The sequence below is a fragment of the Capsicum annuum genome, chromosome 1, assembly GCF_002878395.1.
Source record: "Capsicum annuum cultivar UCD-10X-F1 chromosome 1, UCD10Xv1.1, whole genome shotgun sequence".
NCBI classification, from domain to species: domain Eukaryota; kingdom Viridiplantae; phylum Streptophyta; class Magnoliopsida; order Solanales; family Solanaceae; genus Capsicum; species Capsicum annuum.
In genome coordinates this window covers 139,466,619-139,484,315 of record NC_061111.1, presented here as the reverse complement: position 1 = coordinate 139,484,315, position 17,697 = coordinate 139,466,619, and the positions used below count along the sequence as shown (strand labels likewise).

The following is a 17,697-nucleotide window of genomic DNA, read 5'->3' as shown; positions in this document are numbered from 1 at the left end:
CATCACTTAAGTCACAATTTAGCTATATTACATAAGTTCTAGTCCCTTAGACATTTTATCAAATACCTTAAATGCACAACTTAGGGCATAGGTATAATCATCAATTAACACATCATAAACCACTAAATTCATTAATTTAAACTCATAGACTAACGTAATTTCATAAAAACACATCAAGATTCCAACTTGGGAATCATACAGCAAAATCACATAAACATAATCAAGCCACAACATAATATTCATAATGCATGATTAAAAGTTGATTTTGGGGCTTCATGGTTGAAAGGAATCCATGAATGAACACTATGCATACCTGAGTTAATGAATTTGGAAGCATTGATGGAGAGTTCTTGTGATTTGACCCTTGAATTTGAGAGCTAGGGTTCTTGGCTTGAGAAAAAGCAACTCAATTTGGGAAAAATGGAGTGAATAATTATATCCTTAGGTCATGTAAGGTTAAATTTCGTGTTTAGGGATGAGCTAAAATCATGGAAAAATACCCATTTAACCCTGGACGTGTCTTTTAAGTTTTTGTGAAAATTTCCCAACCAGGAACACTGGCGCTACGCGGCGCTATCACGTCGTGTCACTAGAATTTGACAACTAAGAAATTAGATGACAGCACGATAAGGGGACATTACGGAGCTTCACTGGAATTTGACAATTAGAATTTGGGAGCCCTCCATAATGCGGTGAAATTGCGGAGTCTTACTGAAAATTGACGAATGTTATTTTGGCTTATTGTTCGATGCGCCACTGACTGAGATGACGGTGTTTTACGATTGAAACTTGAAATAGTCATAACTTCTTACCCGATTATTGGATTTAGGCAAATCTTATATCGATGGAAAGCTTATTGAATTTTTCACATGACAAAAAGTGAAAATCTTGAAAATACCATATGTATAAAAGTGGATTCATCTTTAAAACAAGTCTTTGACATTTTTGGAACAAATTTAATCTAGGTAGAAGTATGGGGTATTACAACTACTGATCGTGACATTACTAAGATTTTGTAACTGACACTAGCTCTAGGCACACAGCTAAATTTTTGGGTATTAAATTACCTCAGGACTCAATAGCATAAAAAATAAAGCATAATATACTCTTGAAAATCATAACAATGAATCTTGTCCATAGTTCACTCATAGAGGCATTTAATCAAACACTTATAATGCATATACTTATAAATGAATGGGGAATACATATTATTATGTTATAATGGCACTATTTCATTCACATAGGCATTTTATCAAACACATGGGGAGCATGCTTAGGTTATACAATAATCAAAACATATAGTTATCATGGCGACATCAATCAACTTGAAAATTGAAGGATTTATCATAAGATCATGTAATTCAACACATACACTGATTTATTTCATAAAAGCATTAATTTAATCATGGACTAAAACCCAACAATAACATGAACAAGAATTTCAATTAAAGTATGGAAATTCATAATTCAATAATCTTGTATTTTAAAAATGGATTCGTGGACTCTATTGGTGAAAGAAACACATAGATGAACACCTAACATACCTTGGTTTATTACTTGATGAAGGTGCTTAGAGAAATTCTTGAGTTTTGACCTTTATTCTAGAAGCTAGGATTTGTAGTTTTGAGAAAAAGCTTTTATTTCTTGAGATAAGTGAGCAAACAATGGGATAATAGGCTATTTAGGGCTTTAATCCCGTGTTTAGGATGACTAGAATGAGGGAAAATACCTAAAAGCCCTTGGAAAATAAATCTTGGAATTAACTAAAATGTCCCGATTTTCACCCTTGGCGCGACGCAGCGCTATCGTGCCATGTCTCTGGAGAATGCTAACTGGGAAAATACATGGTGGCGCGATACAGTGGTATTGCATTGCCACCTTAGATGAGACCTGGAAGATTGGCAAGATGCAGTACAATCATATTGGTCAAAATTGACAGATGTTAACTATTCCTTGGCGCGATGCACCAATATCGTGGTCCTTTACTAGAATTGGACAATTGGGAATTAGAAGCCCTCTGCAATGTGGTAAGATCGTGAAGTCACACTAGAAATTATCAATTGTCATTTAGACTGGCTCCACGAGTGCTAGTGATCAAAATGATGGTGTTTAACGACTAGAACTTAGAATCACCATAACTTCTTATCGGTTATCGGATTTGGGTGAATTTTATATCGTTGGAAAGCTAATTGAATTTCCTATGCAATGGCAGGATCTAAACTGAAAAATAATGAGCATTTCAAAATTTTTGTATTGGATAACTCATGAACTGAGAGTAAATCTTAAGCTAAGAAAATACAAGGTATTACATCTACAAACACCCTGATAGCTCCTACCACATTTCTGGAAAAGAGAATTTGTTCGAGCACTGTTAATGCTACCCTGAGACTTAGAGCCTAGCGCCCTGTCCTTGTTGTCATTCCTAAATTTAGGAATTAATACACTAGTTAGAGGCGGAGCTGGGACTAAAAATTTGAGGCAAAACTGAGGACAGTTACCACCTTCTAACTTTGGCTAAGTGAAACTAAAGTTGCTTATTCTAGCCCTCTTATTCTCCCCCTCTCTCTCCTTAACTTTTTCCTCCTCTATCTGATGTGCATGGACCATTAACCTTGCTAAGTTTATCTTTTTAATCAACATCGCGGTCCTACACTCCTTGACCACACTATCAGATACCCAGACACAAACCTACTCATCCTGGACCTGTTATCAGCTACTATATGAGGAACATACCTGGCCAGTTGAGTAAACTTGAGGGAATACTCTTTCACACTCATGTTTCCCTATTTTAGGTTGATGAACTCTAACACCTTAGACTCCCTCAGCTCCAACGGGAAGAATCTATCTAAGAAGGCAGTAGAAAACTCCTCTTATTCTATAGGTCCAGCCTCTGCGCCCTTATCCCATTTTCACTACTTAAACCATATATGAGCTATTTCTTGTAGCTGGTATGAAGCTAGTTCAGCACTCTCATTGGAAGTCACCCCCATATGTCTGTTGCCTTTTGCACCATGTCTAGGAATTTTTGTGAATCCTCTTCAGACTTGGATCTCAAAAATGATGAAGGATCTATTCAGGTAAAGTCTTGAATCCTGGTTGCGGTAGTATTGGCCACTAGGTTAGCCTGAATAGCAGCTGGCCATATATTTTGGGCTACAACGGAGTAAGATAGAGTGGTGAATGCAACTCTAAACTCTTCATGAGAAACATGCTCATTCAGGGGATCTTTGTTAATAGGTGGAGGTGCTAGTAGGTTTCCATTTCTTCTTCTATTTGTTTTCCCAGGAGGCATACTCTGTAAATGAAATGAAAAGTTAAATTATATAGAGAGTTTAACTTAAGCTCCTACTCATTCGCACGATATGAACACTGAGAGAAGGGAAACTCTTCTTAAATATCTTCTAGCCTCTTTCCCATAAGTATGGTGCGCTACACACCCATGCACAAGACTATACTCAACCAGGCTTTCAGACTCCCTAGGACACTTTAAAACCTTAGGCTCTGGTACTATGTTTGTAACGCCCCGAAAGTACACCCTGAACGTCACATTGTGCTCATGGCCCCGTGAGACCACAAGCTAACCCATGAGCTGGTACCTGCTATGAGCACTGAATAAAACTGATAAACATGTGCGAAATTTTAACTGAAATACCATAAGGTTTTAACAACTAAAAACAATACTAAATAATGGTTTAAAACATCTGAAAACATACTGGTAATACTGCTAAAATAGCTGATAATAACAACTGAAAAACTGACCGACTGTCTGTACTAGTCTGAAAGCCTCTAAACTATCTAATGGTGGAGTTGATGGGACAAGCAACTAACTTCAACTGACTAAACAACTGAATTACTGACATAACTGGATATAAGATAACTCTTCCTCAAAGGAAGAGGACTCACCATGGTTGCTGCTACTGATGCTCTGGAAAGTCTAAGAATGATCAAGAATTTAAGCGTCTGAACCTATAATATAAGACATCATAGAGCAAGAAATGAGTATGCGGTCAGTAATTTTGAATATGCTAGTATGCTAAATGAGGTTAGGTTGATATTTATGGGTTTATATTCATGAGTAATAACTAACTAAATGATAGCATGACATACTGAGTAAAAATACATAAAAACTGTAAAGACAGAGAATGCATGACCATGCATAAAATAAGTTTTGAAGTAGTCTGTAAACTGAGATACTAAAATCTGATAGTTAAATAACTGGTAAACTATATGCTATGGTCAATCAAGACTGAACTGAATTTTGAACTGACTACTAAAACTAAAATTGTTAGAGGTTTTATCTAACTGACATACCCCATATAGACTGATTGGGGTCTAACCTGTAACCCCAGTTTAAAGGGTGTTTGTACTATGCCATGGCTTACTAACAATAGCTGGGTCAACCCTAATCTGGCAGGAAGACTCATGAGATATAAATATGCATGTCAACCTTACACTGGCAGGAAGACATATTAACCTACGCTGGCTACGTAGTTCTATAACCTAGGGATTTTTACTAAGGGTCACACCCTAAGCTGGAAGGAGTGTCCCCATCCCTGAGTTCGCTCGGTGTTGAATCCTACTCCCAATTGAACTGATACTGATCACTAAACTGGGCTAGGCATGACTGAATTCATACTGACCATGTTAACTAACTGAGTACTACTACTCATGATATGACTAGGACCTTTCTATAACTACTGTACACTAGGTAAACAGCAAGATTTCAGGTATCATGACCCCCAAGAATCGATATCATTGACAATAGGACCATACCACAACTTTTAAAGCATAACAAATGGTCATAATTCAACTTTCACTCATTTAGTCATTTTATCAAACACTTAGAAGGCATAACCGTGTACATGGGAATGACCACTATGCTAACATATCATGATTTCAACATTCAATTCACAATTTAGGGGATTCAACATGATACTTACATCAACCAACATACGTATTAGTTCATTTCACATGAAATTCATATATTCTTAACTTGACACTAAAATTACAACACATACATAGACATAATATGCTTTAAATTAAGTAAACTCATAACTTAAGCTTTGAAAAGAGTTCTTAGACTCCAAGGGGTAGAAGGGACCCAAGTATGAACACTTAGCATACCTTAGTAGTTGAATTCGTGTGGGTTATTGGTGATTGCCTGAAACTTGATCTTGGAACTGAAGAAATTAAGGCTTTGTTCTTGAGGGAATTTTGTGAAAAGATGAGTAATTGCCCTCTTTGGATCCTTAATTTGTGTTGTGTTGCCTAGGTGTACATTAAAGTTCTACGGTTCAAAGATATCAAATCTACCGATTGACCGAGTGTATCCGATGCATGTTCACTATGAAAAGTTCAAAGGGAAACCCTGCAATCAGTCTTTGCTCGTTGATCACATACTTATCTGTAAATTTTTTATAAGATAGTTATCCTCCATTCATGTGGGGGATTGTTGGGTTATTAAGAGGCATGAATGGAAAATGAAAAGGTGGTGTTTTTTTTTGGATAGGCACTAAGAGAAAGGATGCAATTTGAATAGGCATTTTTCAAATTGAATGGTTACAACCTTTCCAATGGGTTGTGACTTTTTGAAGAGTTGCACCATTCCGAAGAGTTGCACCTTTATTAACTGATGTACTTTTTTGAACCATTGTTTCTCTTCATGAAGCAACACCTTGATGGTTATAAATACCTGAAATTTTTCCTTAGGTAAAGACAATTATTTTTAAGTAGAGAAACAATCGTCTTCTTCTAAAAAAATCTTGTGTGATCATCAAATCATTGAGTGTGTTCGAAGTTTCTGAAGATTTGAGGAACCGCTATTTTCAGAAAGAGAATCATTTTATCCTGGGAGGAAAGATTCCATAACCTTAGGTACTTAAGGGGAATAGATTCCTTAAGGACACATTGTTCATTCGGTGGACTTTATTCTACAATTTTCTACTTCATCTTCTTTCTTAAAATTAATAAACACTTTATTTGAGCTGATTATTCATTTGAACTTATGTTTGAAGTTGTTGTAATTTCATTGTAGTTCTTGAAAGTTTTTCTTGAACTTAGTATTGAATTTTGATTTGAAACATATATATTTTTGTACCCAAAACAACATCATTAGTTGTCCTAGCTGGCTATGAGCTGGCATTGTGGTGTAGGATAGTGGTGTAGGATTAGAAGATATTTTGAGGCATATCTATATATATGAGCACTCAGCTGCACAGAACTTTCAATACACAAATGAAATGAAGCTTGTTGATTTCTTCTTCTCTCTTAGTTTCTCTGTGATTTATGCTCAATTTTGACAGGAAAACAATATACATATCATTTTCTGGGAACTAAATAGAATAAGTATATATAACTGGTGAAGGTACAGTCAAAGTCAAAAGTGTCAAATGAGTTAAACTTTATTTAATTACTACTTCCTCCATTTCAAAAAGAATAACCTACTTTTCTTTTTAGTCCGTTTCAAAAAGAATAATCCCTTTTCTTTTTTAGAAATACTTTAATTTCAACTTTCCACATGACATGTTTAGGACCACAAGATTAAAGGGCATTTTGGTACATTTGACATAACTTTGATTTAAGGCCACAAGATTCAAAAGTCTTCTTTATTTTCTTAAACTTTGTGTCAAGTCAAAGTAGGTCATTTTTTTTAAACGGAATAAGCGGTATTTTAATTAAACACCAGAACTAAAAAAAAAGAAAAGTATTAGAGTTTAATTCCATGTTGCGGCTTTGTGGGATAGTTCAAATTCTTTATCATTCACATAAAATCACATGCCATATTTTTCTTTAAAATTGTCACAATTTTTCTCTAACCTATCTCTTTCTATATATCTATAAAAAGCCCCACCACCTCCTCTCGTTTAGTAATCCAAACATACATCTTTCTTCTTAACTCATCTCATCTTTCTTTTTCTCTTGAACACCTTTTTCCTTTTACCTCCATCTCTCGGTCTATCTTTTTTATAATTAGATCAATCCATCAACACCTTTATTTCCATCAATCACTTAGTTTCTCCATTTAGAGTATAATCATTAATCTTGATGGATCATAACCATGGTAAAGTCGGTTGGAGCCGCAGAGCTGCTAATATGCAATATACATAAATGGGAGGGAAAGTAGTTAGGAGTTAGTTAAAAGGTAGTTGGGTTGAGGAAGGGCAGTTTAGACATTTACTGTATTTTGTTAGTTAGTTACAAGCCCAACTGATTCTGGGAAATGTATAAAAGGAGCTTGAATTGTACATTGATCTCATTAAGGAAGTGAATACTAATCTCTCTACTCTTCTCTATATCAATTTGCCAACTAAACGTTCATTACTTGCAGTGTTGTTCAAGGATCATTCTTATACACTTGATCCTTTAGACTTGCAGGTTTGTGTTAATCGATTTAGCACATTCTATTTGGTATCTGAGACAGGTTATTCTACATGCCAAAAAGCCAAACATAACTTGAATGGGAGAATTACAGTGGGAAATCAATGAAGTTCGTAAGAAAGTTAGGGCTATGGGGGTAAGGCATGACGGAGCACTCGAACAAATTCGCCAATTGCTTATGACTATGGCAAAAAATATGGCAGCTCCTTTAGCTGCGACAACTGCCCCAACAATGGAAAATGGAGGTGTGACCCACAATCAGAATTCATTCAGGTACAATCGAGTCGACTTTCCATGATTTTGGGGTGAGGATTTGCGGGGTTGGATTTATCGGTGCAAATAGTTTTTTGACTATGATGGAACTCCGGAGGAGTCGAAGGCCAAGATTACTTCTATTAATTTGGAAGCAAAGCTCTACAATGGCACTAGCAATGGTGAAAACCAAAATTGGAAAGGGGTTGCCGAATTGGAATGACTATGTGAGGGCCCTACATCACTATTTTGGTCACACCTTGTAAGATGATCCCATGGAGGAATTGGTGGGCTTAAAACAAACAAGTAGTGTGTAAGAACTCTTGGACAGGTTCAATGAGCAATTGAATCAAGTGGAGCTGACCGAGGAGTACTCCATCAATTTTCTGTTGAATGCATTAAAGCCAGAGATTGAGGTTCAAGTAAGAATGTTGGCGTCGAGAACGTTAATGAATGCCTACAGCTTAGCTAAACTAGCTGAGCAATCTTTGATGCTACAGAGGGCACAATGGTCATATGGCCACAAGCAGAGTAAACCATTGTTACCTACCCTAAATTCTTGGGTACAGGGGTCACGAAGTAGAGGACAAGGTATGAATACTAATCCAAAACATTCAACCTTCAGCAGTAATTCAACTTTCAAGGGGTCAACAAGATTGACGGGGTCAGAAATGGATGATAAAAGAGCAAAAGGGTTGTATTTTTGGTGTGATGAAAAATTTGTTGTAGGACATAATTGTAGAAAGGAGAAGAATTTGTTCATTTTTTAGGTGGATGAGGAAATAGACGGGAGTGAATTAGAAGAATGTTTAGATGAACCTATGTGTCTAAAAGAAGATAAATTGGAGGATCCATCTATCAATCCTCGTCAGTTCATGCCATGGATGGAACAGTAGACTATAGGAACATAAGAGTGAAGGCAGCTCTTGGGGGAAAACGGTCCATGTTCTGATAGACACAAGGGCAGCTCACAATTTCATTGATATAGGAACTGCTAAGAGATTGGGTTGCCAACTAGAACATATTCCCTCTTTTGCAGTGTCTGTAGAAAATGAGAGCAAGGTGTATGGCTCATATATGAGTAAAGAGGTGAAATAGAAGATGTAAGGGGGTTGAGTTTTTATCTGATATGCTGGTGGTGCCTATAGGTAGAGTGGATATAGTATTGGGAATCCAGTGGCTTGTCACTCTTGATGACATTTTGTGGAATTTCAAATTACTGAGGATGCAGTTCTCGGTAAATGGTCAAAAAATAGCACTAAGGGAAAGCCCACCTAATGAAATGAAGATAATCAATGGCAAAAAAATACAGAAATTACTCTGCAAGCCTGCATAACTGAGTATGATGACAGTCATATTTGTACAATCATCAAGTGATCAAGCCATTACCTTATTATACATGCAGACAGCTAAGCAGGGTAAGACTTCAAAGCGTGTTTGGTTTATAACTTCTTTCCGCTCTAGGTAATCTTTTAAAAGCAAAGAAGCGTTCATCCAAATTAAATATAAAGACAACGGAGGTATAATTGGTTGCAAGAATATCTTCAAAAAGAGAAGGGGTAGAAAAGGCAATTGATAACTGGTCCATCAAACACTTGTGTTCTGAACACGAATATTAAGCTCAGAAATGAGAAGTATAATATATTTCTATGGCATGGGAATTGAAACAGGTCTAAAGTGAACAGGGAAAAGTTGCAGATTGAGGTGGCTGAATTATCTCCGCCATGATGTACGACGTGGAAATATCACCCTTGAAGAACAGCTTTTGATTCTTGAACAACATTCTCGTTGGGGCAATCGGTATGTTTCATTTTAAACATCACTTATAATTAATTATGAGTTCTTATATTTGGTATTAGTCAATTTCTGATGAATTATGCTTTACAGGTGGTCAAAAATTGCTCAGCATTTGCCAGGAAGAACTGATAACGAGATAAAAAATTATTGGAGAATGCGAGTGCAAAAACATGCCAAGCAGCTGAAATGTGACGTGAACAGCATGCAATTTAAGGATACCATGCGTTATCTATGGATACCGAGGCTAGTGGAGACAATTCAAGCAGCTTCCGGCACATCTACATGCACCTCCCACCAAGTGCTTCATTAGAGTACAATTAATCCAAACATGGTGCCGATTGATCACAATAATAACACAGCTGTTACAAATTCAAGCACGGCAACTTCATCAGAAAATTCATTTGGGACACCTGTTTCTGACCTCACTGATTGTCGCTACAATTACCCCCATGTTAGCAATCAGCAAGATTGTTTTCAAGTTAATCAAAGTAGTAATACTCAACTCAGAGACTCTTTCATCAGCCCCACCGGTTACTCTCACCATGCGACTGAATTCCAAGCTGCAGCTATTGATCATCAGCAAATCAATACTCAATGGATGAACGGTGGAAATTTCTCCGACAATTTGTGGAATATTGAGGACATGTGGTTTTTACAGCAGCAACTCCACAACAACAACAATGTCGTCTGAATATTAAGAGCAAGCTGTATTCTAAATAAAGTATTCTAAATAAACATAATATCATCACGTGTAGAAAAATATATTAAAGAGGCTGGAGATTCATATAGAAGAATTGTGGATGCATCAAAATTTCATCCTTATGCAGGACACACACATGTAGCTTGCGGGGAGAGAGACATGCAGGATTAATCGTGGATTTTACTTGTATTTAAAATTACCTTCTTTTTTTCTTTTGTTAAATTGAGGTACAGGGAGGGGAATTACGAGGTGGAAAATCAAACTTCACCAACAAGATAAAAGATCAGATAGTCAAACAAATGAACTAATGGGATTCTCGCAATTTAAAATTACTTTTCTTCTCTATATTCGGTTTCCATGAAATTGGTTGGGTTAAAAACATTGACTTGTAACATCTTTATTTTTAATTATTTATAACGTCTAGTTCTTTGAATTATATTCTTTGCATTTTAACAAATCTTCTATATTCTTTTAAGTTTGTTCTTTTTAGCATGCGATAGAAACCAATATACATAAGAAGAAAACATAATAGTAATAACACGAAAATCAGGAGATTCCAGCACTGGGATTATCAGTAGCTAGACATCTCTTCTCTTATCTATTTTGGTTATGTATATTTTCCAATTAAAATAAATAGTTAAGGTTGCATTATAGAAGGTGGGAAATAGGTTATAGCTAGGTATAAATTAAAGGCGATGCGGGAGGAGGGTGCATAATTGGTTCCACTATCTTTACTAGTAAAAATTAAATGTCACCGTTGCTGGTTCTTCTAAACAAGTTATGGAATTTCAGAAACACGGCCAATGGGGCCTGAACCAGATTAAAAGATCCTTGTTCTTGCTCTAGATTAAGGGGAAAAAAGTACAGACGCAATGATTTAAGGACGTGGAATATTCTCACATATGTATTTATAAATAGTTAAATCCATATGGCTGGAATTCCATTCCCTTATTAGTGTATAGTCGCCCATTACTGTGATCTTATCAACATATTGTATGAATGCTACCTGAGTGGCTTCCAATGTCACTAATGACTAATTGAGATTTAATTATAATTTTATACACACATAAATATCCCAATTATTCTTAAGACACACCCTATTTTTAATCCTTTTTCTGTTTTGGCACTTTGTTTGCCATCGAACGAACAATGTTTATATTGAGACCATACAACTAGACAATATTCCCATATTTATATTCCTCTCTTTCATAACTTTCTATGTCTCCCTATAATATATCTCTCGCACATCCCTAGAAGCGGCAGTTAAATTAAAATACTCCTAAGGTTTTTGGATTTGTTTTGGAAGATTAACCAGAAGATACATGCATTTTCCCTAACCTTTTATAGGCCCGGTTGTATTTCTTAGCAAAAGAAAAAACATCTTGTCATTTCTACTTCGGAGAGGGAAAAACATCATCAATGGAGCTTCCAATTTTCAAGGGTAAGAAGCTTGAATAGACCATCTAGGATTCGAACTCCAATACTCTCTATAGTATGGTACATTTCTACCACTTGACCAATGATGTTCATTGTTTAAACATTATGTGAATTCTTATTTACTCTTTAAAATATTATATTTTCGTGAAAAAAAAAAAAAAAAAATTCTCGAGGTCTTTTTTTTAAAAAATACTAACTTTTTTACAAAACAAAAAAGTTAAAAACCAACCTTCTGAAAAAATACTCAGGAGGTTGGTTCGCATTTTTCTGATTTTTGGCGCCAAAAAGAATAATTTTCAAAGGTGGATTTTGTTTTTTAAAAAAAAAATCTAAAGGGACTTATCAAGTCTGTTTTTTAGTGGTATAAATATGACTATTATAAATATGTTATAGGAATATACTCAAATAATTAAGTTTGTGCTAGATATAACAGATTGATATCATCTTATCTTGTATGAACAGTTTTTTTTTTGGAAAACTAGTTTTCTCAATTTCTTTAATATTTTAAAAATTAGTTTCTCACATCTTGAAAAAAAGTTTAACAAAAAATATTAAAAAATAATGAAACTTAATTTTGAAAAATTGTTCATATAAGGTAATATAATATCGATCAGTTGCATAAGATACATATTAGTTATTTTAGTAGCTCCTGATAACATATTTAAAATAGTCATATTTAAACCAAACCTTGTTAATTAATTAATGAAAAATAACAAGACTTAAGTAACAACTACGATAAAATGATATAATTAATTACATAAAATAGGCATTTGACTATATGAGAATATCTCGCAAACATATCTAAAGTCTAATTTAAAACAATGTCTTATTGATTTAATTACAGAAGAATAACATGAGAGAAAATAAAATAAAAATTACAGAAATGCTAATATAAGATGATAGAATTAGTTATAGAAAATTTGATAGAGAACTAAATAAATAAATATCGCTAAAAGTTTACAAAAAATTATATTTTCAAAAATAACTATCATGGAAGCTAACTTGACAAAGTTGTAACAATTTATTTTGTCGTTACTAAAATCATCTCGATTAAAGGGCACGGAGTAAGGAATTTTGTAATTATCCTTAAAGTAGTTGCGTGAAAGACTTAGTTGAATAATTTCAAAATTTAAAATTTTGGAGTGTGCAGACGTCGTTCCACTATAGCGGAAAAATTTTCACTATAGCGGTGTTGTGGTAACGACCTACTAGCCGCTATAGTGAGACGCCGATAGACAAAATAGTCGGCTTCATTCAAAAGAAATCCTAGGATTGCCTCAGAGCTCTAGAGCAATGGAAAAGAAAAAGCATGCTTAAATGGATTAAAACTCATCATTTTCTTATGAATTCCACGCCAGAAATCACTGGATGGAGTCAGAAGTTCGCATTCATGTCTTTGTAGCAATTGTTTGGTGCCTAGGTAGACTAGGTTTAATTGAGTAGTACATACTTGTGTTAGAGATTGTGTTTAGGCCTACAGACAAGATGTTTTACTGGATAAAATAGTAATTAGGGCTTAGTGAATGAAAATTGTATTCTTGATTGCAGTGTTGAGTTGTTATTATAGTTGGTATGTATTATCTGCTCATGCTAAATCAAATTATGGATAGATATGATGTGATTATGCTAATGAATTGTCGTTAAGTGAAATAATCCTTGATTAGGGTTGATTAAGTTCTTTGAAATGAGTAGTTGTGGCAAATAGAGTTATTGTTGTTGTCATAATATTGGATTGGTGAATTTTTGGTATGGTCTTATACTTACTTGAACTAGTTGGTATTGTCGAGAAAGTCTAAATTTAAATGCTAAAGTATTATGTGGTTGTACTTACTTACGATTTGTGGTTATATGTTCATATTATACCTGTGTGGTCCTAAATTGGAGAAAATTTTCAAAGCATGATATTTACTAAGGTTGAATTGATTGGTTATTATAGGATTGGAATTCATTATGGTCATATGTTGTTGAATCCATAATTGAGTGAGTATTAAATGCATAAGCTAGAAGTGACAGATGTGTTGAGAGGTGGTGCTTTAGAGTTGAACGTTGTCTAGCGATTGACTGTGGCCTAGTGTAAACTGATAAGAAATAACTGACGGTTTAATGATGAATAGTAGTATGAGAGTTATACTAATTTACTATAGTAATTATGTGCATGTTTTATTTTGGATATTTATATTGTGGTTATATTATTTAAGTTGGGTCTATAGATGATACTTATCAGTACGTGTGGTTGAACTGATACTACTTTTGCTATATTCTTTTCTGGGATATATTTTAGTAGCAGGATCAGTTTAAATTTCATCACTCGACATGGATATAGTTCCCCAACAGCATTCCTCTTCTCATTCTTATGGTGGAAGTTTAGTCATTTGTATTTTGGATTTACTTGTAGCAGCTTTTGTAGCCATCTAGATAAGATCTTCAGGGTAGAGTATCTCCTTGCAACTGAAGATTTTTAACCAATTTTGTAATAGTTTAAAGACAATGATTTTCTTTTATGACTTTCATATATTTTTTAATTGGGCGGTAAGAGTTCTTCTATCTAGGTGGATTAGAGTAGGTGTCTGCATTATTCAATTACATAGGTCATGATAATTAGTATCAGAGTCTAGGTTACCGATCTCAACAAGTACAAGAGAAAATGTGAAATAGATTCCTTTGAATTGGTGTATTGACGTCCATGTTGAATTTTCAAGAAGCTATGAGGTATTTTAAGAATTGTTTCCATTTCTCCTTTTCTCTTGTGTGGTTTGTGTGATTATTTGTGAGTTTAGTTCAGTTGGTATCTCTTAATTCTAATTAGTAGCTCAAAGAAAACTAATGGTGGTTCCTTGACCTACTTTGAAATAATACAAGCAACAAAATTGAAACTTAGAAGGTATCGATTGATATTTGGTTGTAAGGGTTGTGTGCAAACTTCTAAATGATCAAATAGTGATCATCAAGAACGTAATGAAAGCTATGTTTAGAGAAATATGAAGGATGACTTAACTGATTTATGGAATTATTTCAATCAATATTCATGTGAGTTGTAACTGCTTGATATTTAAGAATATGTGATAAGTGAAGTATTTGTATGTTACTTAAGTGTTATTGGTTAAGAATGGGTATGATGTGTTGGTTAAATGAAAAAAACGTGAGTGCTTAATTGCTAACTTTTTTGGTGTTAGCTGATAAGGTGGTAGATGAAATTGCTAAGTTATTCTAAATTTTTCTTGCTTCAAGCTGTTGTTATATGAAAAGCATAAATCTAACTAGTGTTAAATAGTAGTGGAAAAATTATTGTGAAAATTGATGTTGAGTTAGTGATATGTAACTGGTGTATGAAATTGTGTTTTTGATCAATTTATAATCTTTTTAAATTGAAAGATTTGATGTTGGGATTGCAATTTAATGGATGCGTAATTTCGAATTAAAATATTGTCGAAAGGAATGGGGTTGAGGGAATTGCAGGAAACTAAAATGAATTTGGGCGACTGTTGTAGACCGTTATAATGTGCACTGTCCAACTACCACAAGTCCTCTATAGAGAGAATGTTTTTGCTATAGTGGTGTCGTGGTAGCGGTATGCATATTTCTATAGCGAGATTGTCTAAGACAGAATCTCTGCCCTATGTTTCCCTGTTTTATATTTCATTCCTAATTTGTCCAAAAAAACTAGTATACGTTGCTAGCTACCACATGAACGATTTAACACACATAGTATAAGGTAAATATTATGCATTCATTCCTAGTTTAATAAAAACAAGCATCCATATGCGAAAATAAAAGAAAGAGAGATCGTTCGTTATATTTTCCAAATGGGAGTAATCTATATCCATAAACTAATAAAATAAAGAGGGGAGAGGGAATAATCTAACGTGCACCTGGAGACATAGCTGGAGGCCTCATCAACTCCATAGACTACGGGGGTCGGGGCCTTCTCCTTCTAAGCCACTCAGGAAGGAAAACCCCTATATGTCCTCTAGATCCAGTGGAGAAGTGGCTTCTTAGGGATGACGAACTTAAACATGACCTTGACAATCTTCCACATTTAAGCAAGAATAAGATCCCAAAAGCCTCTTTTCTTCTTTTCATCCAGCTCTTTTCAGAGCTAAGCATAGTCTCAAGTAGTAGGAGATGGGTTTGTGTAGCTGGAAGGGGTTAAATCCTGGGTAAGCATATGAGAATGCTCCAAGAATCTCCTCATAGCAGCCAGGTCCTGATCTAGGCGCTCGTACGAAATTGAGGACTGGGTAGAGGGGCATCCTCATCATTTTTCTTTACTACTCTGCTTCTCTCTTCCTCAGCTATTTTCCTCTTTTGATTACTTTAGAATAGTGTATCCTTCACCTTGAGAGGATGGACGGGTAGGTTACCCTCAAGGTCCTTGTCATTATTTTCTCTCGAAACCCTTGTAAGCCTGAACAACTCAGAGATTAGACTAGGAAGGTAGGGATCCTTTTTGTTGCCCCTATAGAAGTCCTTCCACTCTGAAATAAGCTATGCCTGCACATTCAGATGAATCCCTTGCATAGATCAAGCCATCACTATAGTCTGATAGTATGTTCATCAGAAGTGTCATCAAAGGATGAATCCTCTTAGTTACCAAGTCCACCTATCTTCAAGCATCTACAGTGAGGTGTGTGATCCTAGTACCTTCAAGACTGGTCAAGTAAACTTGTTTTGATTAGCCTTGACAAGGATATTCACTCCCTAAATACAGATAATAGGGTGGGGGTCATCCCAAAGAAGGGTTGGGAGGATAGCATAGAACTCTTTGACCCAGCCTGAGACTTCATCTCGAGTAGCCCCCACCAATGATATCCAATTGAACTCTTGGAGTCGAGTGTAGAACTCTATTACTGCTTCCATCATACCTCTCATCAGGATCCTTCTCTTATAGTAGAATTCCATCCTCTGATAATCTTAGAATTTATCTTGACAATTCTAGTGAGGAAATTTTTTGAAGAGAGGGGGAGCGTTATCTTGATTTTTAGCCCTAGCGACAGTAATCCTGAAAAAATCATGTGAAAAGTGAGTGAGAATCCATAGAGATATCAAAAATTTCAAGTTACAGAAAAACTTAGTCTATAAAAATATGGGAGGCTACTACCTGCCTCTTTCTATTGCAAGTTGCATCTTGCAACCACGAAACTACTATATCAAAAATTTTCTCACTATAGCAGGATTGCCATAGCGGGATGAGGGTGCTATTAGATCCTTCATCTTCCCCAAAACTCAAATGACGCATCAAATGGCCCCTTTTGCAAAAATAATCCATTTTTAAATTTTTGAACATAAATTAGGGTTATAGTGTAATTAGACTAATATATATACTGAAATTTATATGTCTAAACCCCTAAACAAGCCCCAATTGTCAAGAAAAATATAAAAGCAACATTTTTCATTCTATCCTTATTCAAGCCCCAAACTGACTATTAATTCCATTAATATTGCACATAGAACTCCATAGGGGCATTGTAAATGTAAGGGAAGCAACCTTTCATTAAAATTTCATCAAATTTGATTTCAAAAACAACCCCAAAACTCACTTATTTCTATGATTTCAAGCAATTTCTTACGATAATGTGAGTAATAAAGTAAAGAGACGGAGTTATAACATTATTTACCTTGTTCCAGCAATCAGAGCAAAGTGATTAGAGCGGAAAGAGGAGTTTGTGTTTGAAAAAAATTGAGAAATGGGCAAAAAAACTCATCTCTCAAATCTTTAAACTGACCCATTCCACTATAACGGCCTACAACCCATTATATTGGAAATATTTCTCTAGCGAGATCCAATTTATTTGGGAGAGAAATTTATTCTTTGATTTTTGAAATAATTTTGATTTCAAGGTGTATTGGTGAGGCTCTGGTTATCTTGGGTACTCATAAATCTTTTGCCAAAAGTGTCCTCATGCAAATTACAGTTGAAATTAATTGGAGGATGAGAGAGGAATTGATAGAAAAGCACAACATAAATTAGAGCGGTCTCTTTTATAAGTTCTGATGAGAAATGTTTTGATAATTATAGTTTTGATAATTGATGAATGAGTATTAGTGATCGAATGTGTTTCATTTGTCCTTTCCATATGATGATCGTTCTGGAAGGAAAGATCAGTAAATTGATATCTATTATAATGTGTAACACC

The 17,697-nt window shown here is 35.0% G+C and overlaps 1 long non-coding RNA gene and 1 pseudogene across 1 annotated transcript; one reads left to right on the top strand and one right to left on the bottom strand.

Annotated features, from left to right (window-relative positions):
- The first annotated feature begins 7,456 nt into the window (after positions 1 to 7,456).
- LOC107858338 lies at positions 7,457 to 10,358 on the top strand (annotated as a pseudogene).
- A 4,913-nt stretch (positions 10,359 to 15,271) lies between these two features.
- On the bottom strand, positions 15,272 to 17,651 carry LOC107879832. The gene is made up of 2 exons (XR_001677123.2): positions 17,179 to 17,651; positions 15,272 to 16,562 (listed from the first exon to the last, which is right to left on the bottom strand). It is a non-coding gene; the product is annotated as an uncharacterized LOC107879832 (long non-coding RNA).
- Between the last annotated feature and the right edge of the window lie 46 nt (positions 17,652 to 17,697).